The following is a 27,645-nucleotide window of genomic DNA, read 5'->3' as shown; positions in this document are numbered from 1 at the left end:
AAGTCTACAAATAACAAATGCTGGAAAGGGTGTGGAGAAAAGGGAACCCCCCTGCACTGTTGGTGGGAATGTTAATTGGTGCAGTCATTATGGAGAATAGTATGGAGGTTCCTTAAAAAACTAAATACAGAACTACCGTATGATCTAGTAATCCCACTCCTAGGCATATATCTGGAGAAAACTGTAACTCAAAAAGATAATGTACCCCAATGTTCATTGCAGTACTATATACAATATCCAAGACATGTAAGAAACCTAAATGCCTACCAGCAGAGGAATGGATAAAGAAGAGGTGGTCCATGTATATAATGGAGCATTACTCAGCTGTAAAAAAGAATGAAATAATGCCATTTACAGCAACATGGATGCAAACAGACATTATCATACTAAGCAAAGTAAGACAAAGACAAATATCATATGACATCACTTGAATGTGAAATCCAATAAAAATAATACATAATAACTTACTTGTAAAACAAAAAAACTCAAGGATTTTGAAATCAAACATAGGTTACACAGGGAAAACTGTGGTGAGGAGGATAAATTAGGAGGATGGGAATAACATATACATATTACTGTGTGTAAAATAGATAACTACAAGGCCCTGCTGTGTAGCACAGGGAAATCAACTCAATATTCTGCAATAACCTATCTGGGAAAAGAAGAATGTATATATGGATATGTATAATTCACTTTGCTGAAACTAATACAATATTCTCAGTCAACTATACCTCAATAAAGTTAAAAAATAAATAAATAAAAATTAAAAAGGACTTTCAGGACTTCCTGTCATAGCTCAGTGGTTAGCAAATGCAACCAACATCCATGAGGACGCGGGTTCGATCCCTGGCCTTGCTCACTGGGTTAGGGATCCAGCATTGCCATGAGTTGTGGTGTAGGTTGCAGACGCACCTTGGATACTGTGTTGTTGAGGCTGTGGAGTAGCTCCAATTGGACCCCTAGCCTGGGAACTTCTGTATGCTGTGGGTGCGGCCCTAAAATACCAAAAAAAGGACTTTCAAGCCTAATAAAGAAAAATAGATGAATATAACCATTCCTCTCTCTTCTTCATATTGTATTCCATGTTTTTACCTGGTTAAGAAGGCTCTGCAGGAGTTAGCAGAGAGAGGGGTATTCTCTTTAGTCTTTTTAGAGCCAAGGAAACATAGAAGAATGTCCTGAAGAAAACTATTCATTACAGGAGTGAAGAAAGATGTTCCAAGTTGGGTTTTTGGCTTCTGAAATCATTTCTGGGATTTAAAGTTGGCAACACATGGAATTTGTTTATATTTAATATACGATGCCATAGTTTTTTTGGAAATGTTGATTACATATGCAATCCCTCATATTCTGTTTTGATTCTGGTCACCCTTCCCATTTCTTCAGGTTTTAAAATACTAGGACTCCAGGATGCTTCCCTGTTCATCATGTCTTTGGATCTTCTTGCCAACTTCTGTGTTTGACTGTAAATATGGTAATTAGTTCTGCGATCACTGTCTGATTCCATATTTAGTACATTGGCTTGCTTCATTGGAGGCTGTTTTCTTTCTATGGATGTATTGGCTGGTTGGTAGCCATTATTTTTAACTGCTGTTGGCAACTTGTATGTGTCTGTAGTGATGTGGAAGAATAAATGTCAATGGATTTCTCTCATATACTTAGTGTATCTACACTGTTTTCTTCTTTTGCTTATTTTTTAAGAATGACATAAACAAAAATGTTATAGATGCATAATGGTCCAAAAACATCATTAGAAGAAAAATGTGTATTTTATCTGTAACCTTTAAAAATTGTCTTTATGTGGAACATTGATGTGTAAGGACCTGACCTAAGGAATTCTGCTATAAAATCATTAATACAAATTTCATAACTGTGATCTTTGCTCTCACAAATGTTGGCTCTTGATAATATGAGTATTAAGTATAAATGAATGTTGGGAAATGAAAGAAACATTTATAAGTATATAAATGTGCTTATCAGGTCAATATAATGGCAGATAATATCGAACCTCAAATTATATAACTAGTAGGGAATAAACTGAAAACTTTGATAATAACTAGTCTCGTTTCAGGTGTTTAGGACATCAGGATTCCATTATTATTTTACATTTTAAAATATAAAATATTCATATTATTGTCATCAGAATGGGAATTGCTTATTTGTTGGAATTAACAAATTTTTCATGGGACTCTTCAAGAACATGGTGGCTGCCTATTTCTCTGCAACTTTTTACTGGTTGATTAATTCAATAAATATTGTTACCATCAAATTTCTAGTCATGGGAGATAGATGATGGCCAAGACCAAATTTTTCTTTTCTAAGATCTTAGAGTCTTGATCCAGGGAACCTGAAAAATTTTTATTTTAATTTATGAATCAGTAAGCACATATATTACGTAACTAATATAACTCAGAGATGCAAACAACACACAATTTATAAATGTTTGAGGAATGTTTAGAATAGAGGAGGAATAAAGCTCATAATTTATTTGAGGAGGAAGGCATAAGACACCAATACATTTTATGTAATTTAAGTAGTAAATTCAGTACTACTTATTTGACATTGATTCCTTTTAATGAACAATTGGCTTTTATTTGGACAAAGCTAAAGAATCAGAAGAAATTCTATCCCATCACTTTATCTTTTAGGTAACTTGCATTTATGATAAAAGAGCTATATCCAGTTTTAATCAAACTTGGTCTTTAAGCTATTTAAAGCACTCAATAGAAGGACTGGAACTTTAAATATATTCTAGTTCTGGAGAGTTGCTTTGCCAAGATTCCTCCTTGTATAAATGGAAATTCTCATGGAATGAGTTTCTTTCATTATATCCTCAGAAAGGACAATTAGTGTCACTTTTGGTATGATAGCTTTTGATGTGGTTGGACAACCTTTCCTAGGCAATTTCGGCAAATTTCCATGAGGTCAGCCCACTAAGTAGTTCCTGGGGACATGAATTCATAACCACTCCCTTCATAATCCTCCAAGAGTACAGCATGTCCACGTCATGTTATAAACCACAGAACAGAACACCCTCTGGTGACATCCAATAGCCTCCTTTTCTTCCAGAACATTCTTCTCATTTGCCTTCTAACCTTGTCTTGCCCACAGGGAAGTAGTGTATGTTCACATACTTTTAAGCTGTAAAGAAATGTATTCTGTAATCCATGCTGTTTTTATTCACCTTGTTGTATAATGTGGGAGCAGGGATCTTGAGTATCAGTGTGCAATTAAACCAGAGTACATACTTCTATTCTAACAGAGTCACATGGAGGAGCAAGGCTTAGAGCTTCAGGCAATGCGTTTGTGGTCAGAGTCTAAGGTTTACATTCCAGGATCACAACTTACTAAATCTTTAATGTTGAAGTCGCTTGATCTCCCTATGCCTCAGTTTCTTCGTCTATAAAATGGAAGTAATACTGCTAATGGCCTCTTGGGTTATTTGTGGGTTAAATGAGATAGCACAGATATTTTGCGTACTGGAACACACCCAACCTTGAGACCCCTGTACCAGTTTTGGATAGTTGTGACAATGGCAGTGACAATTGCTCCTTTGTCATTTCTTGATAAATCTTTTCCAATTCTTTTGTCACACATCCCTTAAATCTGTTGAATTCCTGTTATGGGGATGTTTTGATTAAGTAATCATAAAAGATGTGTAAGACTCCTACAGATTGTAGTTGGCAGTTGTTCCCATCTGCAGTTGTTATCAGTGTTTACAGAAAACTAAAACTATAAACAAGATTTTGATTCTCTGCTTTTTCTTCCCACCTTGATCTGGGTGAGAAGCAATTTGCACAGCAGATCTGCAGTAAGTAACTGCCTACAGGTCCCAGCAACTTCAGACCTCCCAAGTCTCTCTCCTCATCCTTCAGGTTCTTTGCATGCAAACTATTCTCATAGAGGAGATTAAATGAAGTGCTCTCCAGATTTGTCAAGTCTTAATGAGAAAAACTGCTTTAAAATAAATTTTAATAACGCATCTTAAGTAACAATTTAATCAGTTGAATTTTGCACCGTTTGTCTTAATAGCATTCTGATGAAAAAGATCAATGATTATTTTATTCTGCTCAGCCTATAAAATTGGTAATGGATGACATATAATATTATAGCACATAAAATCTACAGTTAACTGTAGACAGTTGTTAACCTGTTTTTTTAAAGCTACATTTAAAATGAAAAGTGATGTACTTTAAGAAATTATTTGGTTCAGCTAGTCAAGAATATAAAGGGAGAAGCACATTTTATCACCACAATTAATTCCGTGGGTAAAAGAAACAGGCTTATAGGTAATGAAAATGGAACACAATCATTGTTTTAGGAATTCGGCTCTGTTAATAGGTGTTATGTAATGCACTGTATTACCTGATAGTCTTTAGAACTTAAAGCCATCTTGAAAAATAAGCATTAGTTGCATCTGTGGTGGTAAGTACAGGGGAAGGAGGAGGGAAAGAAGGAGGGAAGGAAGCAAGAAAGGAAAAAAAGGATTGCATCATTACTCCTATTTTAGCGTATTCTGCGAAAGACATGTAGGTCTGGAAATGGTTTACAGTAAGATAAAAAGGAGATTCTCAGGTTAAGGTTTTGTGTTGTTTTTATTACATGTTATTTAGGCAATCCCTTTAAAAGATTATTACTTAGAAAATAACTATAATTTACTTAAGAGACATATCAGAATTTGGATAACAAGAATTATTCTGGACTTTTGGGTTGCCTGTTAATGTAACATTAAGACATTTAGCTCTGTCTCTACCTGCTGTTTTCCTTGCCTATGCTGTTTTGCTTAGAAATGAGAAACTATATGTAGCCATTAAGAAATGGATTACAAATGAAAAATATCACACCGGTAGCATAGAATAAATGACAGGTCAAAGAATCACTCTGGAAGGGCCCTCATTCTGTCTAGCTCTGACTTCAGCAAGCCATGGGATCAGAGCAGGGCTGGCAGTGCTGCCACCACGGACTAAAACCCAGAACTTTCCCTTGCTTTCTGTTTGTGACCCAACATGCTGAAACTGTTGCCTCTGAATGCTGGTTGAAAACATCTCCCAGATGAAATATGGAAAGAAGTTTCCCGTTGCGGCTCAGCAGTAGTGAACCTGACTAGTATCCATGAGAATTTGGGTTCGATCCCTGGCCCCGCTTAAGGATCCTGGTTAATGATCCAGTGTTGCCCTGAGCTGCAGTGTAGGTCTCAGATGTGGCTTGAATCTGGCGTTGCTGTGGCTGTGGTGTAGGCTGGCAGCTATAGCTCCAATTGGACCCCTAGCCTGGGAACTTCCATATGCTGTGCGTGCAGCCCTAAAAAGAAAAAAAGAAAGGAAATACTGAAATAAGGTAAACAGAGTGGCCATTACAGGCCTCTGAGGGTGGAGAAGGGAAGAAAGTTAATATCATTCTATGTGACTGCCTCTGAAGTATGTAGAGACCAGTAGAGTTGGTAAAACCATCAGATTATCTCTAGGTTTGACGTCTCCCACAGCCCTGGTCAGCACAGAGTAGACGCCGACGTACCGTTGGCTGAATGAATCAGTCTGTGGTATCACTGAATATAGTCTATGGATGGTAAGTCCTCTTTCAAACTTGCAGCTGACCATTGAAGGTAAAGTTGTGTTTCAAATTGAAGCATTGACATTTAGCAGGTATGGCACTTGGTCCATTTACTTTGCCTCTTTGAGTGACTAATTCCTCATGTATAAACTAAAGATAAGAGTGCATAACCCAGTAGTAAGCAACCCCAATTGAAAAGTGTTTATGCGGCAGTACTGAGCAATGCTCAGGGCTCAGTGAATGCCATTTTCCACCTTCCTTTGTTGTCTTCAACATAACCAAATTCGCAGTTGCCTTTACTTCCCTGGCTTACTTCTACACTCAAAAGGTAGATATCCCTCTTCCTCAACTTTTGAAAAGAAAAATCATTTTTAAAATTTCCCCGAATTTTTCCTTCTTAACGAACATAATTTGGCCTTGTGGCCACTGGCAGCCACTCTCCTTTTAGGTCTTTTCTCAGTCCCAGTACACTCGGACCCTCTGAGTTTAACAAGATGCTCATTTCAACCCAGTTCTTGGGATTAGCTGTTCTTTGAGGTAGAAGACAAATTTGGGATTCACCTATATTGAATTATGAATGAATCAAAAGCAAAAACTAACACCCTGGTTGGGGAAAGAGACATTCACTGTTTTTTGTGTGTGCACTTTTGTCTTTTGTCTTTTTAGGGCCGCATCTTCGGCCTATGGAGGTTCCCAGGCTAGGGATCAAATTGGAGCTGTAGCCGGCAGCCTACACCACAGTCACAGCAACGCCAGATCTTTAACCCACTGAGAAAGGCCAGGAATGAAACCTGCACCCTCATGGATACTAGTTGGGATCGTTAACCACTGAGCCACGACGGGAACTCCAGTTTTTTTTGTTTGTTTGTTTGCTTTTAAGGTATAGTTTATTTACAATGTTGCGTTCGTTTCAGATATATAGCAAAGTGATATGTGTGTGTTATATATACACATATTTATATTCTGTTCTTCAGATCATTTTCCCTTATAGGTTATTACAAAATATTGAGTAGAGTTCCCTGCACTACACAGTAGGTCCTTGTTGTTTCTCTTTTATATACAGTAGCGTGTGTCTGTTAATCCCAAACTCCTAATTTATCCTCCCCCACTTTCCCCTTTGGTAAATGTAAGTTTGTTTTCTATGTCTGTGGGTCTGTTTCTGTTTTGTAAATAAGCTCATGTATATCTTTTTTTAGATTCATTAATGTACAAGTTTTTCTCCATACCTAATGCTGAGCATGGACCTGGAAAAGCTGACTGTGACAGGAGACCCAGCAGCTGTGACTTGGAGCTGAACAGGAAAACCCGAGCAGTCGGAATGAACCCAGTTTACCCTTGTCCAGCAGCCTTTCTTTCCTTCCTCTGTGTAGGGACTGCTGGCATGAAACTTGGTGATGGGGAGGGTTGCTGGCTGTCACTGAAATAGGTAGGGACTGCAGGGAACTTCAGCTTTTCCAGGAAGGCTTGTGTCACGCGTTGATCCGTAATGCTTGTACCAACTCGTTAATTGACTAGCTCTGTTTTTCCTCAGCTTCCCAGCCCAGCTCTGAATCCCCCCATGCAGGCCACCAGGGGAGTCAGAGGTTTATCATTTATTTCCAAGTTCTGGGGGTCACCCTCAGAATGGAGGTAGCATATCAGGAATAAGGCCCCTGAGATTTGTCTGTTCTCTTACCCCTTCTGTCAGTTCCAAGTACAGTGAAGATCTCCCACTATTCAGAGGGTTAGAAAGCAAGGGTGAGGAGGTTAGTTGTGCTGGCGTCTGCAAGTTTCACAGGGTGTCACCAACCTCTTCCTTCCTGAGCCTTCTTCACACCCAAGCCTCAGCTGCCAGTGTGACCTCACCAACTTCCTCCATCTCCCTCTCAACAACTATTTATTTTATCAGCAACATTAACAGCCTTGGCCACAGTTTGATTTGGACAACTGTTAACTGAAGAGCATGCCTTTGACAGCACAGCTGTTGCTGGTTCTGCTGTGGCCTCTGGGGGCCAGAACCTTGGAGATTTACACTTTCGAAATCACAAAACCTCCTCAGAGACCACTGCCTCAGAGCCACACAGAGCTTTCAGAGTTAAGGGACCTTCTTACTGGCTGCTCGCTTTCGAAGGTAGTTTTGTCTTTTAAAGATGCAGAATTTCCTCATCTTTTCATGTACCCACTTTGATTTTGGGTGTTTATAATAAGATGTGTTTAGGGAGTAGTCATCAGCAAAGCTACCACTCTTGAGTGCTATCTATAAACGAGGCCTATAAACTCAGTACCAACTGGGCATTTCATTTATAGGGGGAGAGAAGATCTCAATTTTATCTTAAAAAGGTATTGCAGTCACTTTCATACAATAAGGAATTCTGTTCTGTCTCAGGGAAATGTTATTTAATCCACAAGGCTATGTGTGCAGGAAACTTTATATTCAAAAAAAAACTGAACGTGGTATTTATAGGCATACTTTGTTTTATTGCACTTGGCAGATACTACATTTTTTACAAATGGAAGGTTTGTAGCAACCCTATGTTGAGCCAGTCATTGGGCGCCATTTATCCAAATGCACTTGCTCACTACACGTCCCTATATCACATTTTAGTAATTCTCACCATATTTCAAATCCTCCACCAGCAAAAAGATTATGACTCACCGAAGACTCAGATGATGATTAGCATTTCTTAGCAATAAAGTATTTGTGATTTAAAGTACGTACATTATTCTCTTAGGCAAAAGGCTATGGCGCATTTCTGCAGTATAGTGGAAACATAACTTCTGTATGCACTGGGAAAATAATTGCTTTATTTTGACTTTTGCTTTTTTATGGTGGTCTGGAACCACACCCGAAATGCCTGTACTTTGAACTTTCATTCTGTGTGTAAAATACAATTTTAACCAACTTAGCATCTTTCTCTCTACTTCGCTGGATTATATTTATACCCTAGGTGCTTTAAAAAATGAGGGGGGCAGGAGACACCTGGTTCTCTGTCCTTTTCTGTCCATATTGGTGAGAGGCGGGATGCACTCCGGTTTACTCATATGATTCTTGGTTGTTTAGCCACATGAATGACTCTTTGTTCTAAACCATCGCTGTCCAGTTGAACTTCCTGTGATGTTCTATATCTGCTCTAAGTGGACAGCCGTTGTCCACCTGAGGCCATCAAGAACTGGAAATGTGGCTGATGCCACTGAAAGCTTGAACATTTCATTGTATTTACTTTTAATGTATTTTTTATATACTTAAAGAGCCATCCATGGCTAGCAGCTACTTTATTGGATAGCACAGTTTTCAAAAATGGTCTCTGCAAGTCACTTCGTATTGAGCGATTTCTATACATGATGAAGGATCTGAAAATAATTCCAGTCATTTCTCCATGACACACTAGCTCTTTGAAAGAAGGAAGGGGCTCTCTAAGGCTGTGATTGCTTCGTTGCTCGTCTGGTATGGGTAAGAAGGTGTTATACCGAATGTCACATCACTGGAGACTGAGTCACTCATTTGTTTAGATCCTCACAGACATATTTGTTCTTCCTGTGCCGTGGGCTCTTGCTGTGTCCCCCTTGGAGTTGAAGTGTGGGGATGGGGATGAAGCTGGTCTTCTATTCTCTCCTTTCCCAAAAATCACATGGTGGTCCTACCATCTTGTCACTTGGCTTGACTTTCTCTCTTTCTTTCTTTTTTTTTTTTTTTTTTTCAGTCCTATTTTCAGGTTTTTAAAAAATTTTTAAAGACTTTTATTTTTTCTATTATAGTTGATTTACAGTGTTCCGTCAATTTCTGCTGTACAGCAGAGTGACCCAGTTATACATATATATGTACATTCTTTTGCTCACATTATCCTCCATCATGTACCATCACAAGGGACTAGGCTTGGTTCCCTGTGCTATGCAACAGATCTCAATGTTTATCTACTCCAAATGCAGTAGTTTGCAGCTACTAACCCCAGACTCCGAGCCCTTCCCACTCCCTTCCCCTCCCTTCAACTTTCATTATTTACCAATCAACACTATGTTTTTGTCCTCTCAGACTCTCTGCTGCCTTCCTCAGCTCAGAGAATGGCCTTATTCTTTGCAGTGAGAGAAACAACACTGACAGGAGTATGCATTTTTCTCAATATGTCTTTTGATGATAAATACTTTTTATACTGTGGCCTTTAGAGCTTATCCTTTTAAATTCAAAAGCCCAGTGCTTATAACACAAAAACATTAGCTTTGCAAAAACAATTACATTTTGTCTGCTTTGTTTTTTTTTTTTTTTTTAAGAAACATTTTAAGGAGATTCTTAAAATGAGAGACGATTTGTTCTGCCTAGTAAAGTGAGAAAAATTACGTATTGTCTGGTTGTAGAAAGTGGAAGATGTTTGAGAATAGAGAGAAGAGAGAGATGTAGTAATGGTTTAAAGAGAAAGAGAAGTCTGGCAGTTCCCCTCGTGGCTCAGTGGTTAATGAACCCGACCAATATCCATGAGGACATAGCTTTGATCCCTGGCCTTGCCCAGTGGGTTAAGGATCCAGTATTGCTGTGAGCTGTGGTGTAGGTCTCAGACATTGCTCGGATTCTGTGTTGCTGTGGCTGTGGTTGTAGCCTGGCAGCTGCAGCTCCAATTCAACCTCTAGCCTGGGAACCTCCATATGCCATGGGTACGGCCCTAAAAAAACAAAAAAGGAAAAGAAAGAGAAGTCTGAGTACATGGCAGGAGGACTAATAATATGACCCATGCAATTCCCGGAGATAGGAAATCATAAAAATAAGTAATTAATAATAATTATAATTATCTTTTTTCTCTTCCTCCTCCTCTTCTTCCCTCTCTTGCTTCTCCTTTTTCTCTGACTTGGCTGGTATCATGCTTCCTTTCTCATGCTAAAATGTACTCCAGATACCCTGTAAATTGTTCATGACACTCTCCTAAACCCAAGAGCTCTTGGAATATTGGAGATGAGGGCTGATGTCCAAAATGGACCAAAGCAGACCAATGAGAAAGGATGCTAAGTGCAGGAGCTAGTGGAGAAGTAGTTACTACAAAGACACGTATAGGAAAACAGTAACCCAGCATCCAGCTTTTGGAGATCTTGCTGAGAATTTGGGGCATTATGAAGCATCAGAAGTTCATTATTTTGTTCTTTTTTATGGCTGAGTGGTGTGTCTAGTCACTTATGATGGAGCAAGATAATGTGAGAAAAAAGAACGTATGCATGTATGTGTAACTGGGTCACCATGCTGTACAGTAGAAAAAAAATTGTATTGGGGAAATAACAATTTAAAAAAAAGTTCATAAATAACAGGGGAGTTCCTGTGGTGGCACAGAATTGATGAATTTGACTAGTATCCACAAGGATGTGGGTTCAAAGACCTGGCTTGGATCCCATGTTGCTGTGGCTGTGGTGTAGGCCAGCAGCTGCAGCTCCAATTCAGTCCCTGGCCTGGGAACTTCCATATGCCAACAGTGCAGATATAAAAAGCAAAAAAAGTTCATAAATAACAGAAGTAAAACCAATGAATTACCAAAGTATTAATTAGTAAAACTTTATGGTATACACCAAAAAAACAATTTGCAAACCTGGAGTCTCAAACCAAGACGTGGCATGAGGTTCAAGGGTATATTGCTACAAAGCAGCTTATATGGTGAGAAAGCAGTAATTGTTTATTTTTCCCCATGATTGGTTATAGAATTCTACTTTTTTTTGTCTTTTTAGGGCCTCCCCCATGGCATATGGAGGTTCCCAGGCTAGGGGTCAAATTGGAGCTGTAGCCACTGGTCTACACCACAACCACAGCTGTGCCAGATCTGAGCCATGTCTGTGACCTACACCACAGGTCATGGCAGGCTGGATCCCACTGAGCAAAGCCAGGAATCGAACCTGTGTCCTCATGGATGCTAGTCAGATTCGTTTCCACTAAGCCATGATGGGAACTCCTTAAATTTTTTTAAAATAAGGAATTGGTTAGTTCTTACCTTATATCAATTTCAGGAAAGAGTAAGTTTTGCTGATGATTTCTGGGGGCATAAGCAAGAAATGAGCAAGGGCAGGTTAGTCTTGCAAAATAAGCTAAATTAAGCTTTATTGCTATGGTTGACATGGATTTGTTTGCTCAGGGAATTTTCAAGGGTGGCTTTTGTTTGATTTTGATTTTAATACCACTGCTTTAAGATGGACACTAAGACACTCTTGCTCATGAATGAATGGAATGAAAGACCGAATGATTTGGGTCCATCTAGATTTGAACACCTGGGTGACACATGTAGTTGGAACAGTTTTGTGCGGGTAAATTATCCCCATTTTAAAAAAGGATATGAGACACAGAGGCAGTAACTACTTTGCTCATATCAGGAGTTTCCTTGTGGTGCAGTGGGTTAAGGATCCAGCATTGTCAGTGCTGTGGCTCAGGTCCCTGCTATGGTGTAGATTTGATCCCTGGCCTGGGAACTTTCACATGCTGTGGGTGTAGCCAAATAAAATAATAATTTACCTATGTTCATAAAACTAGAAATTGATGGGACCATGCTTCAGACCACCTTTTTCTGATTGGACTCTCAAAAAGTACTTTCAGAAAAACTGAAGCATGGCCAGAGACGTCAAATATGACATCTTATCAAATCCATATGTATATGTATATATGTGTATATAAATTCCATATATATGTGTGTGTGTGTATATATATGTGTGTGTGTATATATGTATATATATGTATATATGTATATATATATGGATTTCTAGCAAAAATACTTGGAGGTCAGTGTGTGATTGTCTTTTTTGTGTGGGCATTTCTTTAGTCCATTTCAGACTCTAGAATTCTATAAATGACAGTGAACTTAAGGTCTGGAGTAACTAGGATTTACGTGTGCTTAGTTACTTTACCAGAAGAGAAGCCAATAGAAGCTGAGACTCAGCCAACTATAGCTTGTGGGCCCAATTCAGGGGGCTACCTATTTTGTAAATAAACTTTTATTGGAACACGGTCAATGAAACTTGTCTCTGGCTGCTTTCATGCTACAACAACGGAAATAGTAGTTTAGACAGATAGAGACCTTATGGCCTGCAAAGCCTCAAATATTTATTCTCTGGTGCTTGACAGAGAAAATTTGTCAACTCTGATTTAGACTGAGTCCCATTTTAGTTCTCTTTGCTTTATAATGGCATATATATCAGATTTTGCTTTACATGGCTCTTAGCTCTCCATGAAGCACATTTACAGACTACAGACCACTGAATGTCACTGGCCCAGGCATGAAACTATTAAATTTAGTGTGTTGAAGTGACCTTTGATCCTGTGGTCAAGAAAACACAAGGGGCCAAGCCACCAAGACCTTTGTCACAAAAAAGCTCTACCTTCTTGAAAAGGGTCTTCTCAGAGGTCATAAGAAAGCAGTGAAATATTTTAACTGTTAGGGTTATCAAAGCATCTTACCCCTTCATCCATTTTCATAGGAGGCAAAGCTGTGAGTTTTCATTTGTGCTATCAGACATACCAAAGAAGATATTCGCAAAAACTTCTGGATAATTGTTATAGGTATTTATTTGGTAGCTTCAGATCATAAGAGACACCTGCACCTCGAATAGCCATTTTATTTTTGGTGTCTAGAAAAAATTATAATAGGTTTGGAAAATTGTAAGCATCTGAGTTTCAAAGTGGTGACTCAGAATTGCTCTATTAAGAATTCCTGTTGTGGCTCAGCAGGTTAAGAACTCAATGTAGTCTCTGTGGGGATGTGGGTTCAATCCCTGGCCTCACTCAGTGGGTTAAGGGCCTGGCATTCCCACAAGCTGTGAGTAGGTTGCAGATGCAACTTGAATCTGGTATTGCTGTGGCTCTGGCATAGGCCTGCAACTGCAGCTCTGATTCAACTGCAGTCTGGGAACTTCCATGTGTTACAGTTGTGGTTGTTTAAAAAGGAAGGAAGGAAGGGAAGGAGGGTCCATTATTTGGAGATGTTAGGAGCATGGTTCGCCTGGAGTGAGACACTCCTTCACTTTTGTTTTGTTTTTTTTGTTTGTTTGCTCAGAGACAAAACTATGATGCTGAATTACTGTGATAATCTCAATAGGTGTGCCTGTGTGTATTTCAACTATAAGGTCCACTTTTCACTGTGTTAATTGCAACAAATTCTTGAACTAGAAACATTATGAGGTCCAGTATGAGATCTGCAAAACTTCCATGGTACAGAGTGGATTTCTTTTCTTTCTTTTTTTTTTTTTTTTGGTCTTTTTGTCTTTTTAGGGCCGCATCTGTGGCATATTGAGCTTCCCAGGCTAGGGGTCCAATAGGAGTTGTAGCCACTGACCTGCAACACAGGATCTGAGCCACATCTGCGACCTGCACCACAGCTCATGGCAACAGGCAACGCCAGATCCTTAAACCACTGAGCTAGTCCAGGAATCGAGCCTGCAACCTCATAGATGCTAGTCAGGTTCGCAAACCGCTGAGCCATGATGGGAACTCCCAGAGTGGATTTCAAGCTTATATTGTTCTCAAAGATTTGGAAAAAAGAAAAAAAAAAAGTTCAAATGTTAAGCAAGGGAGAAAAGAACTCCAATTTTAAAATCCACGATAATTTTGGAGTTCTCAGATGGTTCAGCTAGTTAAGGATCCAGTGTTGTCACTGCTGTGGCTCAGGTCACTGCTATGGTACTGTTTGGATCCGCAAGCCAGGCAATTTCCACTTGCTGTGAGCATGACCAATTAAAAAAAAAAAAAAAAATCCAAGATAATTTTTTTTTTTTTTTTTTTTGCTTTTTAGGGCCACACCCATGACATATGGATATTCCCATAAGGGTCAGAATGGAGCTACAGTTGCTAACCTACTCCAGAGCCACAGCAACGCAGGATCCAAGACATGTGTGCAACCTACACCACAGCTCACGGCAACACCAGATCCTTAACCCACTGAACAAGGCCAGGGATTGAGCCTGCAACCTCATGGTTCCTAGTTGGATTCATTTCTGTTGCACCAATGATGGGTACTCCCCAAGATAACTTTGAGTTAACAATTTAAATGTTTAATTGCTTAAACTGTTGGGAAAGAGAAATAATATAGAAAGAAAGCCTTAAAGTATATTGGGACAATTCATTATATAATAAAACTATGTCTGAGCTGTTTGATCTCAATTTTCTTTTTTCTAAACTATTAATAGTGTGGTGAAGGAAATTCTCTTTTAGAGACTCATATGATGAATATTTTATAAAATTTTTAAAAAAACATTTAATTAAACCAAAGAAAAGAAAATAATTGTATTCTATCAAATTTAAAAAAAAAATAAGGTATTTCTCGTCGTCGTGGTGCAGCAGAATCAAATCCAACTAGGAGCCATGGGGTTGTGGGTTTGATCCCTGCCCTCACTCAGTGGGTTAAGGATCTGGCCTTGCCATGAGGTGTGCTGTAGGTCTCAGATGCAGCTCAGATTCTGCGTTGCTGTGGCTGTGGCATAGGCCAGCGGCTACAGCTCCGATTAGACTCCTAGCCTGGGAACCTCCATATGCTGTGGGTGTGGCCCTAAAAAAAAAAAAAAGTCAAAAAAAATTAAGATAGTTCTGTAACGCAATTGGCTTTTATGCAGAATTGTATATATAGGAGTTCACTGAAATGAGGATATTCTGTATTAATCACTGTTAGGATAACCAGAGATTAATATTCATGGGAGTATAAAGTATAAATGTTTATAATATCAAAATACTGGAGAAAAGCCAAGTGTCTACTAATTAGGAAATAGTTATGGTAGATCAGTAAAATGGAATTTTATATTGTCATAAAAAGTAATGGTTTGCAAGAAAATTTAATGACATAAGGAAAGGCTCATAAAATTTTAATTTATAAAGTAAAATGTAAAACTGTTTCTTCAGTATTTTCCTAATTTTGTAAAAAAATCAATTAGCATGTCTATTTCCTTATTAAATTTATTAATTCACTCAGCAAACATTTATTGGGTACTTACTATGTATCATATTATGTTATTGCTCTAGGAATCACCCTGTTAGCATTTTAATGGAAGGAGCAACATAATAAATAGATAAACGTGATATATAAAGAATGCCAGAAGGTGCTAAGTAATCTGGAAAAAAATTAAAGCAGAGAAATTGTAGGGAATGATGGAGTGGTGGGTTCTATGCTATTGAAGTATTTAAGCATGAAATGTCATATATAACAATTATATGAATTACTCTTGAATATTTGGAAAAAGTTGTAGTTGGTTCTCTCCAGGTTCTGATATTCTGATAAATCACAGAGTGGTAGTTGGATTAGTTGGAAATATGAGGTCTGCTCTTTTTGAAGTTGGAGAGCGTGTGTGTGTGTGTGTGTGTGTGTGTCTTTTATCTGGTGAATTTAAGAAACTGCCTCTTGTAATGCCTGTCAGATCTTCCATTTCTTTGTAGTTTCATATCAATGAATATGTGTATGTGCTAGAGCTATTAAGGACATTTTCTGGGTTAAAGTTTCCTGTGTGATTGCCAGTTGGTCAATCTTGTCAAGTTTAAGTACAAGCTTCTATTTCACTATACATTTGTCCAGAAATCTGAGGATTGCAAGAATAGATAAAGATTTCAATAAAGTATAATTAAAATAGCTTTGTAGACACAGAGTATGTCTTACTGAATTGAAATAGGTCAAGAACCGGTCAGGATCTGAGAATTTACACTACGTGCAAGCTAGGAAGTAAGTCTACCGCAGTTTTATAGAGGTTGGCAGGAGACATGAGACTCCTAGGTCAGAGACAAATATCTTAATTACTGACAGTTCATCAGTCATCATGAACTTCATGTTCCCCTTGGTTCTCTTTGGAAAGGACGCAGAGTGATGCAGGTAAGGGTTCAAGTTGATGCTACAAGCAGTGTGTTTGTGTTACAGTTGAGGAAGCCTGCACTTAGCAAAACCACTGTCTTTTAAAAGAGACTCCTACGAAACCCATCCAGCTTCTGCCCCAGAGAAAGGTATTATCTTTGTTACACTGGCCAGGAAAAAAAAGAATCTGCCCTCTGCCCAGAGGAAGATACTGTCTAACTTCCAAGGCTGTTTGCTATACAAACGTCCTTGAAAAGATACTCGAGAGAGCTGTTGAGCCCCTTTGCTCAGAAACACAAAACTCCTAGAGTTTTAAAAATACAAGTTTCTGATATTTTTAAAATTTTGTCTGTTTGCCTGAGTTTGTTCATGTTTGTTAGTATGGTTAAAAAAATGCAGTTGAAAGTTTCTGTCAATATGTATACAATGAAGTGCAATGACCTATGTTATTTCTACTGCTCTATTTTTTTAAGGTCCTCTGGTTATTATTTGGAATTTTGTGGATGACATGTTCAGTAACAGATAAGGAAAGTACAGGGCCAAAGGCATTAGGACTAAATGTTAAATTCAATTTTAATCCGGAATCAGTTGTAGAGATTTTGGATTTGGGGAAATAATCAGGAGTTTCTTAAAATTTTATTTCCTCCTTTAACAGCAAAGCAATTTCCCCTGAGGCTCACCCATTGAAGTCATACAAAATCTAGAATCTTAAGTGTTACTGGGGGAAATATTAGTAAGAAGAAGCAGGGGAATGGAAAGGGAAAGCTGGACCACTTGAAGACAATACATTCTTTAAACTCCCATGGAAAGTTCCTTGGCAAATACTGACTTATATAGGAGGTGTTCTCACAGAGTCAAGTACCAAAGGCCATGCAGGATTAAGAGTGTAGTCTCTGGAGCAAGACTACTTAGGATCCCATCTGAGCCACCCTAGTAGCTATGTAGTTTGGGACAAATCATTTAAATCCACTGTGCCTCAATTTCCTCACCTACTTAAAAGTCATACTAATATAATTTGTAGAATTGTTGTGAAACAGTTAATACATATTCATTACTTTATCCAGAACCAGGCACATGGTAGGCACTTGATACACTTTAGTTATTTTATTATCTATTTATTTTGTGGCTGCACCCACAGCATGCAGAAGTTCCCACGCCAAGGATGGAATTGCAGCCACAGCAGTAACAATGCCAAATCCTTAACTGCTAGGCCACCGGGGAACTCCATTTTAGTTTTTTTAGATATCAACTACTTGCTTATGAATTTTTTTTCTTGGAAAACAATGACATTTTCTGCCTAGCTTGCTCACCATTATATTTTTAGGCAATCACAAAGCCTCATACAAAGTAGGTGCCTGATCCTGTATTTATTGAATATGTGAATAAAAGAAAAGTTTTTATTAAAATCCTGAAGCAATCTACAGAGACAAAAAGAAAAGCTGTGCTATTTTTCAGTACATAGGTGTGTGTTTCTGTGGGTTTCTATTTGAATAGAAATCTGCTTTGACTTTTAGGGAGGTGCCTCTTGATAATACAATTATACCTGAAGAACAAAGCCTTGGTTTCTCCCATTGAAATCTTTAGCTAATTGACACAAATTACTTTGATATGTATGAATAAATTCATTTTCTTGACTCACATTTTAAATTGCATTTCATCTAAGTGACAGTTCTCCTCTCTCTGTAAAGTGAAATCTAAAAAATACTGCAATCAAAAAACAAATAAATAGATAAGCCTGAAATCACAGAATATACTGAAGGTAAATAGGCTTGAGAACATTGGTTAATTTACATATAATTTGATTACCTGGATACTTGTGTACTTCTAAGAGCCATCACAACCACATAACATACATGCAATTTACTAAAATGTCATTATGTAATTGGAAAAAAAATGAGAAGGATGTTACCTAGCTTTTATGTCCTTCTGAACTAAGTATATCCTGTAGTCACCTTTTATTGACTGGAAATGATAATTAAATTTTGATAAGTACCTCTCAAATTTAATCCTAAAAATATATTAAAATTTTAAAAAATAACAGAGATGTGTAACATGCATTGCTATTTAGAAGTTTGAAGGTCATGGATTTCCTTTAAGGCTGGTTTTATGGTTTATTTTTATTAGGAAAAAGAAAAGTCACCTTTTTCTTTTATTTGCTTTACTTAGCCATCAGTGCCCCTGATTTAAAGCATTAACAGGGCATTTAAGTATATGATCATAGATTTATTAGGTTTATCAATATGTTATGAATAATGCACATTATTATATATACATTAATAATAGGTTATAGTTAGAAAAAATGTGCAGTTCTTTGAAAGGTTTATACTTCATAGTAAATTTTCTGTTTATTAGAATCATTACAAGAACACAAGCTAAAAGCTCCATCTTACAGCATCCTAATGAATTTATTGATTATCTAAATAAGTTATAATTTGAAGTTTCCTCAGTGAAATCAGGAGATCCAGAAATAATATTCAAGACAGCCTGATAATAGTACTTTGGTTCAATAACTGAATCCAGGTAAATATATTAAAGTGATTATTTTTCTGCCCCACCTCTTTACCTTTTGTTATTGTTTAGTTTTTCTACATTTGCACATCTCCTCCACTGTAAAGCTCTATCATTCTGACACATACACTTGTGCGACTGTGTAATTCAGCTGCTATAGCCAGCTTTTATTCAAGGTAACTGAATAATCATGAAATAGAGTTAAATAAAGATAAAATGATAAGGGCAAAATAATAATGTAAAATAAATCTGCTGATTTCATTCTCATATGAATGATAAAGGCCAAAAAGTGTGAATTCCTTTCTCTGCCTTTCAATACCAGCTTTTGATATCTAGATAATTGATAATTTCTCTGTTAAATCTCACAGATATACTGGATTTTTAGATTTTTGCAGTGTGTTTCAATTTCAACTAGGTTTAAAAAAATCCATTTTAATAACATCATAGATTTGTTCAAAATCAGTATATTGGACAAAACATATAAGAATAACTTTCCCATAAATTAATTTATCCAGTAACTAAGTAAAATAGATATAATGCAATTGCCTCAGTTATTTAGATGATATTTGACTAAGATACACGAAAACATAATTCCTCAGGGCTTCAAATTGCTTGATGACCATGTAACTTGATTCCAATTTTCATACAAAATGATGGTTTCTATTTTGTTTCCCCAAATTTTGTCACATCCGATCCAACAAAGATGATGTATGCTCCTCTACAAATTAGAGAGAGGCAACAATCCATGTCAACTGCATCTGAAAATAGATTTGTTATGTCTCCTTTCTCTGGCTTCTTTCATTAAAGAATACACTCTGTGGTCCAATTCATAGCATGCATTATTGTTCAATCTCCCAGAGCAAAATGCCATTACATTGCCTTTTTTCCCCCTTAACTACATTCTTTTGGAAATTAACTTAATGTATTTCATGCAGAATTGTTTTGAATTGACAAAAATCAGCATGAGAAGTAAGTAAAAATTTCATGTATTTCCCAGGGGTCTAAGCTAATGGTATAAACAAAGTAAATGAACAAATTAAGAGAGCTGGTCTCAAATTGGTTACTTTTAATTAAAATTTACCAGCTTTAATGTTTTCATCAGTGTGTCTTGCCTCCTTTCTGGGATGGGTTTTTCACATGATGTTTACCAAAATCTGATATGATTTTACATTTTTGTTTAATATTTATCTCTCCAATACTAGGTATAAGCTCTCTGAAGGTAGGGATGTCACAGTCTTCCCCCGTGTTCATTTGACTGTCTCTACCACCACTAAATTGTGATCTCTGTGACAATGCGAATTTTTATTTTTTGTTCATCACCATGTCACTGATGCCTACAATAGTGCCTGACACATATTAGGAATTCAAGAAATATTGGTCAAATGAGAGAAATCTATCGTAACATCCATCAGGAGACATCTACCTAATATATACTTAAATATAAATTGGTATTTTATATAAGCTCCAAAGTACAGATCCACCTCTGGCAATCTGGAGCCTGAAAGAAAAAAAGCTTTTATTTCCAGTAACACAATGAGAATATATCCTTAATAGCTTTACCCTAGGGTGTATTAGGAACATCTGCTTATTATATTCCAAGATCTGACATCAGGAAGCTTTGTCTTCCTATCCCAGGCATGCTTAGTATGTTCCTTTACATGAGTCAAAGGACTTCTCTGTATCTATTATCTTATGAAGCTCAATAGACTATTTGGATTTTTCTTCATCACTTTTTCTTTAAAGCCTACTAATTATGTGGATTTGGGCAATGACTTCATCTCTCAAATCTCTTACCCCATCTTTCAAATAGAGAAAACAACAGCACCTCGCTCATAGGGTGTGTAAGAGAAGTAAAACTCTACATGGCAATTAACATACAACCTGTGCTCGGCAGTTTTTAGTGATGGAGATTGTGGGGAAGGTTACGATGGTGAAGAAGAACTTGAATTCCACATTTCTGATGAGAGCAATGATTAAAAAGTTATCACATGTCCAAACTTGAATGTACTTTTGATTTTGTTTAGCGTTTTTCCCCTATGGTGTAGATGAGCAAAAATGAAGTCACTTGCCTAACTGTACATACTGCATTGGCGACACTGAGATTTAGTTGGTGTTTCAGAAATGTAATTAAACTTTTGAACATCAAGCTAGTGGATTTGGAATTTTTTTTTTATTTTTTGAATTCCAGTTCCACTATTTACTAGCTGAATAATTTTGAGAAGATTTCTTCAATTGGGTAGTCTTTGCTTTCCTCACCTCTCAAATGGTCATGATGACAATGAAACCTAATTTGAAGGATCATTGGGAGGGTGCATTGAATAAAAATATACAGAGGGAGACTTTCTACAAGGCTCCTCCCAGATAAAACACCATAATATGATGACTAAATATCTAATCACATCCTTGCAGCAAATATTGTGATGGGTTTTCTCACCTTTATTTGTTAGAGACCAGTAAAGTAATGTCAGGATTCCACCAAAGTAATTCTAGGGTAAGCCAAGACAATATTCCACTTTTGCCTCTTTCTGCTTAACCATGAATAGACTTTCAAAAGCTAGATGATTCGTATTATATACTGTATCTTAGATTCCAGAAACATATTGCCTACAAAGCATAAAATAGTTGCTCACCTGGAAGTATAGAACCATGTATATCTTCTTAGTTTTTCTTCTGTTTTAAGCATGAGCCTTCTTACCTGGTGAGAAGAAGAAGCCTGAAGAAAAATGGAAATCTCAAGTAGATTTTCATAGGGTGCTATGTGGGGAGGGGCTACTAGCTGGACAAGCATCTGTAGGGCCCTCAGCCTCCACCCTGAAGTCTCGGTAGGCCAGGCCAGAAGGGGCCCGATGAAGACATCTGGCCCATCTGGGTTCTCCTACCCATAGCAAAGAGCTTTAAGAAGACCACAACTTTCAGCGAGTCTGCAGGCAAAGAGGATCTACTGCCTAGTAAGACAGACTCATTCTCCCCAGAGTTGCTGGGAATAAATCACAGGGCAGAGACTTCAGTCTGATCCTCTACATTTTAACCAACACTTACTGTTTGTTCCTTATATAATATACACAGACACATATACACATATGCACATATATATATATATAATTATACATTAATTATGTTTATACAGCATTGATTAGGGGATTTTCTTTAAAAAAATTGGAGTCCTGGAGTTCCCGTCGTGGCTCAGTGGTTAGCGAATCCAACTAGGAACCATGAGGTTGCGGGTTCAATCCCTGGCCTTGCTCAGTGGGTTAAGGATCCGGCGTTGCCGTGAGCTGTGGTGTAGGTTGCAGACGCGGCTCAGATCCCGCGTTGCTGTGTCTCTGGCAAAGGCCGGTGGCTACAGCTCCAATTCGACCCCTAGCCTGGGAACCTCCATGTGCGGCAGGAGCAGCCCTAGAAAAGGCAGAAAGACAAAAAAAAAAAAAAAAAAAAAAAAAGTTAGAGTCCCACCCTTAATAACTATTTCCCAGACAAATTATGGGTGGAAAACCACATGTAGTCATAAAATCACGGCGTCAGAAGGTCCCACTGGAAGTGAGACGTGCTTATGCAGGGTCTGTGGCACGTGGTAAATGCTGTGGACGTTTAGCTATTGCTGTTATTGTTATGATAACTACCAGCCCTCCCGTTTTGGGTTGTGTGTTCAGATTCCATGGCTCCTCCTCAGATTTGCTAAGTGAGAATTTTAGGAGTGGTTCCAGGGACTCTGTGTAATGAAGATCCAGGTTATTCCACTCTGGCAGCCCGTCTCCAAGCCACGGAATGGAATTGAGTGACTCCTAACACGCGCTTCCCTGCCTTTCTTAGAAGACAGAAGTGTGGAGAAGCTGAGCAACTCCATTTTCTCATCTTATTTTATTACCTTTTTCTCTTTTATCCAGGCTGTTCCTATAAGCCACCTCAAGTCCTTTCTCTCCAAGAGCACCCGTTAGGAAATGAATAAAAATGACTTGCCTATGGTGACAGTCACTTGGTGGCAGACCTGGAAATACATCCTCCTTCTTTTTTCCCACTGCCTGTTCGCATTTCCTCTGGTGACCTCCACAGCCCTCCTCAGTTGACGCCACTTCCCCAACAGCAAAGCTGTTGCTTGTGAGCAATTAAACTGGCTCCCATCTGACCATGAAATGCCACTTGAAGCCCCAGAGTCAGAGTGAAGAGCTTTTATAACAGTCTCTCACTCAACCTGACTCTGGGTTCCCTAATGCACTGCCACTTCGCGTGCTTTCCAGAGGACTCAGGGCAGCAACCTGTCCTTCCACAGCCTTAGGGGTAAACAGGAGAAGCCCTGAGTTGGTGGGAAGAGTGGTTTTCCGGTCCTCACTCAGTTTTGTCTTTGCATATTATAGATGAAAGGTTATGTTCATTTACCGCCTCCTTATAGAATAGATTTGCAAAAAAAACAATTGACATTTTTGGTCTATTCTGCTTGTTGTCTACACAACAACATTTAAAATAAGCTCTTTAAAGCAGGTTGTATTTGTGGTATAAATCAAAATCTCCCAACATTGTGGCTTGATTCCAAGGCAGTTAGATGACTAGCAGACCTCTTTCTGCACAACTGGTCAGAACAGTGATACAGAAATAGATCTTTTCTTTCAGCCCCAGAGCACTAGACCCTTCAGATGCTTGCTCCAGAGATGCACTGATGCATTTCGATGTGTTGTTTTGGGGGAAAACCATGTCTGCCTTGGACTACTGTGCATTGCTTAAGGCAGCTGTTTTTAACCTGTTTTGTTTTGGTTTGGTTTTTAGGGCCACACTCGCGACATATGGAGGTTCCCAGGCTAGGGGTCAAATGGGAGCTACAGCCACAGCAACGCCAAATCCAGGCCATGTCTGCGATCTACCCCACAGCTCACGGCAACACTGGATCTTTAACCCACTGAACAAGGCCAGGGGTCAAACCCACACCCTAAGGATTCCTAGTAGGATTCATTTCGACTGTGCCACGATGGGAACTCCTGTCTTTTTACTTCCTCTGTTTCTATTCTGTTGCCTGTGATTTTCACAGCTAAGAAGCCCTAACAAACAAAGAAGGCGTGGAGAATTTCTGTCATTAGAATTGGGTGGGACGGCGAGAAAAAATTTGACCTGATTCTCACAGCATCTTTCTGTCTTGTAAACCTTTAGCTTCCCTCATAAAATATGACATGTTGATTAAAGGTCATTTTTTAAAAAGGCTCTGGACCCAGTATAAATTGGAACATTGCAGGACCTTACAGAGGTGGCCTTTGCTTCCTCCATAGCTGTCCCAGAGCACAGGGGTTCCTAGACTTGGCCTTCACGACCCAGTAATAATTCACATGCACATGCATCTTTTTGAGCTAACCTAAGATTGCCAGCATTTAATTTTGCTAAATAAGTAAATAAGGACATTAAAATGAACAAACTAGAATTTACTGTCAATGTCTTTTTATTTAAAAACATATTTTAAAACCAAACAACATAACCTCAATGGAAAAAAATAATCCAGTAATTGTAGTCATTTGGTTGTATGGAAAAGAAAAAAATCCACCTTCCCTAAATTACCCTTATATTCTATTTTATTTTATTGCAAAACACTGAAAAATTCCTCATTGACAGTCATTAAATCCCTAGTTGACATTAACTACTTCTCCCTAAGCCCCTTATTATCCAGATCCTTTAAAGGGACCTGTCAGAACCACCTCTTGTGCACTGAAGCATGTAAACAACCCCATGCCTTGGTCTCTGGCTCTGAGACCATTTGGATCACTCTAGGTTTACAAATTCTAAAGCACTTGTTTGCTTCTCTCCCTGGCTCTCTCTCCCATTCTGCCTCCAAATATTTGCCTTAGGTTTCTCATATTAGCACCCATCCTGAACTCACTTTTCAGGCTCCACTTGACACTTCCCATCACATTCAGGCACCTGGACCCAAGGCGAGGGATACTTCCATTACCTGCTCAGCACTTCCCAGCAACGGAGGGAGGACTGCAATGGCCAAGGTCGCCACAAGGTGGTGGTATCAATGAGGGTCCCCCTGGCTTTAGGCTGGCTGATCCATGAAGGACTTAACCTCAATTGCATGGGGCCATCAAACCAGGAGAGACAGTCAGTGTCACAGTCAGAACCACCCTGACCTTAAGAGATGATGTCTTGTTCACTTCAATAAATGAGTCATTTTATTACTTAAGCTCAAAGACCATCACTCACCCTGGGTTATGTGTCTACATCATGTGGGCTTTTTGAGATGACCAAGTCAACACAACCCATATAGTTCCTGGCACAGAAGTGGGTCAGAGACCATGTTAATTCCTTTTCTGCTTTCCTCACCTCGTCAAGTTTTCACCCCAAGGGCTAGTGGGAAGGGTGGTAGAGTGGGTCTTTTCTTTTGTGTCTCTGAAATATCTTGGGCTGGTGAGTCTAAACTCCAGATGCCTTGTAGTGCTGCACATCCAGCAGGAGCTCCAAGCACCACAGACCCAAGGGATTAATTCTAGGTATGTGCCCTGGGCTAATGTGTTTAACCAGCCCCAACTCCAGTTTCCTCATCTCTAAAATGAGAATGGTATCATAAGTCTCAGAGGGCAGCTCTAAAAATTAAATATTGTGGAGTTCCTGTCGTGGCGCAGCAGAAACAAATCTGACTGGGAACCATGAGGTTGTGGGTTCGATCCCTGGCCTCGCTCAGTGGGTTAAGCATCCGGCGTTGTCATGAGCTATGGTTCAGGTTGCAGACGTGGCTCGGATCTGGTGTTGCTGTGGCTGTGGCAGAGACCAGCAGCTGCGCTCCGATTAGACCGCTAGCCTGGGAACTTCCATATGCCGTGGGTGTGGCCCTAAAAAGACAAAAGATTTAATAAATAAATAAATAAATAAATAAAATAAAATTTAAATATTGGAATTCCCACTGTGCGTCAGTGGTAACAAACCCAACTACTATCCATGAAGCCATGGGTTCGATCCCTGGCCTTGCTCAGTGGATTAAGGATCCGACGTTGCCAGATCACAGATGTAGCACCAGTGCAGCTGGGACCTGGTGTTGCTGTGGCTGTGGCATAAGCCGGCAGCTACAGCTCTGATTCGACCCCTAGCCTGGGAACTTCCATATGCTGTGGGTGCAGCCATTTTTAAAAAGACCAAAAATAAGTAAATAAATAAATAAAAATTAAATAGAGACAAGGTGTGGAAGGTGCTTGACCAAGAGTACAATTTAAGTAAAATGGAAGCTCTAAGAAATCAGATACATTTAGAATGGATAAGCAATGAGGTTCTTCTATAATAGCATAGGGAACGATATCCAATCACTTGTGATAGACTATGATAGAAGATAATATGAGAAAAAAGAATATATAAATATATATGTATGATTGGGTCACCTTGCTATACAGCAGACATTATCAGAACCTTGTAAATCAACTATAATTTTAAAAAAATAAATTAAAATCTGAAAGGAGAGAGGCCTTGGCAGCCTCGAATTGCGTTGACTGCCTTGGCAGCCCGCCTCCACCCATTAAAACTTAATGTGATGATCAGACTGTTCATTTTTTGTCCAATATGGTAGCCATGCACCACCTGTGACTCCTGCACCCAGGAAATGTGATTACAGGTATTCCCGTCCTGGCTTATTAGAAACGAATCTGACTGGCATCCATGAGGACACGGGTTCGGATCCCACCGGCCTTGCTCAGTGGGTTAAGGATCCCACTTAAGTGTTGCTGTGAGCTGTGGTGTAGGTCACAGGCTTGGCTCGGATCTGGCATTGCTGCGACTGTGGCATAGGCCAGCTGCTACAGCTCCCATTTGACCCCTAAGCCTGGGAACCTCCATATGCTGCCAATGCAGCCCTAAAAAGACAAAAAAAAAAAAAAAAAAGAAAAAAAAAAGGGAAATGTGACTAGTGAGAGCGAGGAACTGAGATTTTGGTTTTAATGCATTTAAATTTAAGTAGGTGCATTTAACCAATCTCCATGGTATTGGACAGCACAAGAATAAAAAGCTCTATGACTTTTTTATGTCTCCACCCCTCAATTATCAGAGTGAACAAAAGGGAGTTCTTAGCATTTTGCTCTTTGCCAGTGGCTAAGTTTGGGGCCAAGTTGAAACTGTTTCTCCTACCATAGTCAAGTAACATTGCTCTCTTAAATTGTTCACATTTAGTGAATATGTGTGTGTTTCTACAGCCACCAGTGAAGGAAGAGAAAAATGTTGCTAAGTATTCAAAGATTCAGTGGATAACTTTTTTCCTGGAGGCCTGAAAGCTTTAGCAGAGCTGGTTTAGAAACTTTGCATCTGAGCACACCCTCCAGAATTCTTCTGGAGTCCCTCCTGCTTGTTCCTTATTGGGATCATTTCCTGTTTTGTCAACAGAAAGGGCAGAAACACCTACTATGCCTGCATCTGCAAGAATAGGAACCTTGGGAAGACTTAGAAAGTCCCTTGCCCTGAACTTGGAATCATGGGAAACATTTTCTTTGCTTCTCATTTGTAAAGCTAATTAGATTATATCTGTATTATGTGTTTTGACTCTTGGGTCTACCATCAAAAAAATCTTTTAAATCAATTTTGTTATGCCTGTTACATTATAATTTTAACTCCCTTGTCCTTAAATCTGGATCAACAGAAGTCTTTGAGAGATAGGCAAGAGATATAGTGTGATATAGTATGAAAATATTCATGAGTGAAAAAATGCCTACAGAGTCTAATTTTTGAGGAATCTTAATTCTTCCTTTCAAGGTCTACATGTTTGTGGCTGGGGATCAGATGGGTTTGGCAGGTCACTCTAAAGAGAAGGACATTTTTACCTTTACCTTTTCATGGATTCAAACTTGGCTTGAACTTGGAAAGAGGAAACATTCCAGAG

At 38.7% G+C, this 27,645-nt stretch overlaps 1 protein-coding gene and 1 long non-coding RNA gene across 6 annotated transcripts in view; both read left to right on the top strand.

Annotated features, from left to right (window-relative positions):
- Positions 1-27,645, top strand: part of ZNF385D (zinc finger protein 385D) — a 978,174-nt gene that overhangs the window by 753,093 nt on the left and 197,436 nt on the right. The window lies entirely within an intron of this gene.
- On the top strand, positions 168-10,281 carry LOC146397207 (uncharacterized). Its single transcript, XR_014822498.1, has 2 exons — positions 168-5,200; positions 6,307-10,281. It is a non-coding gene; the product is annotated as an uncharacterized LOC146397207 (long non-coding RNA).

Source organism: Sus scrofa, chromosome 13 (genome assembly GCF_054392235.1).
Source record: "Sus scrofa isolate SSC_HxYL_T2T_F1_AM1 chromosome 13, Sscrofa_HxYL_maternal_Yorkshire_Landrace_v2.0, whole genome shotgun sequence".
Taxonomy (NCBI): Eukaryota; Metazoa; Chordata; class Mammalia; order Artiodactyla; family Suidae; genus Sus; species Sus scrofa.
Note: the sequence above shows the minus strand (reverse complement) of the source record. Positions and strands in the feature narration are given on the sequence as shown.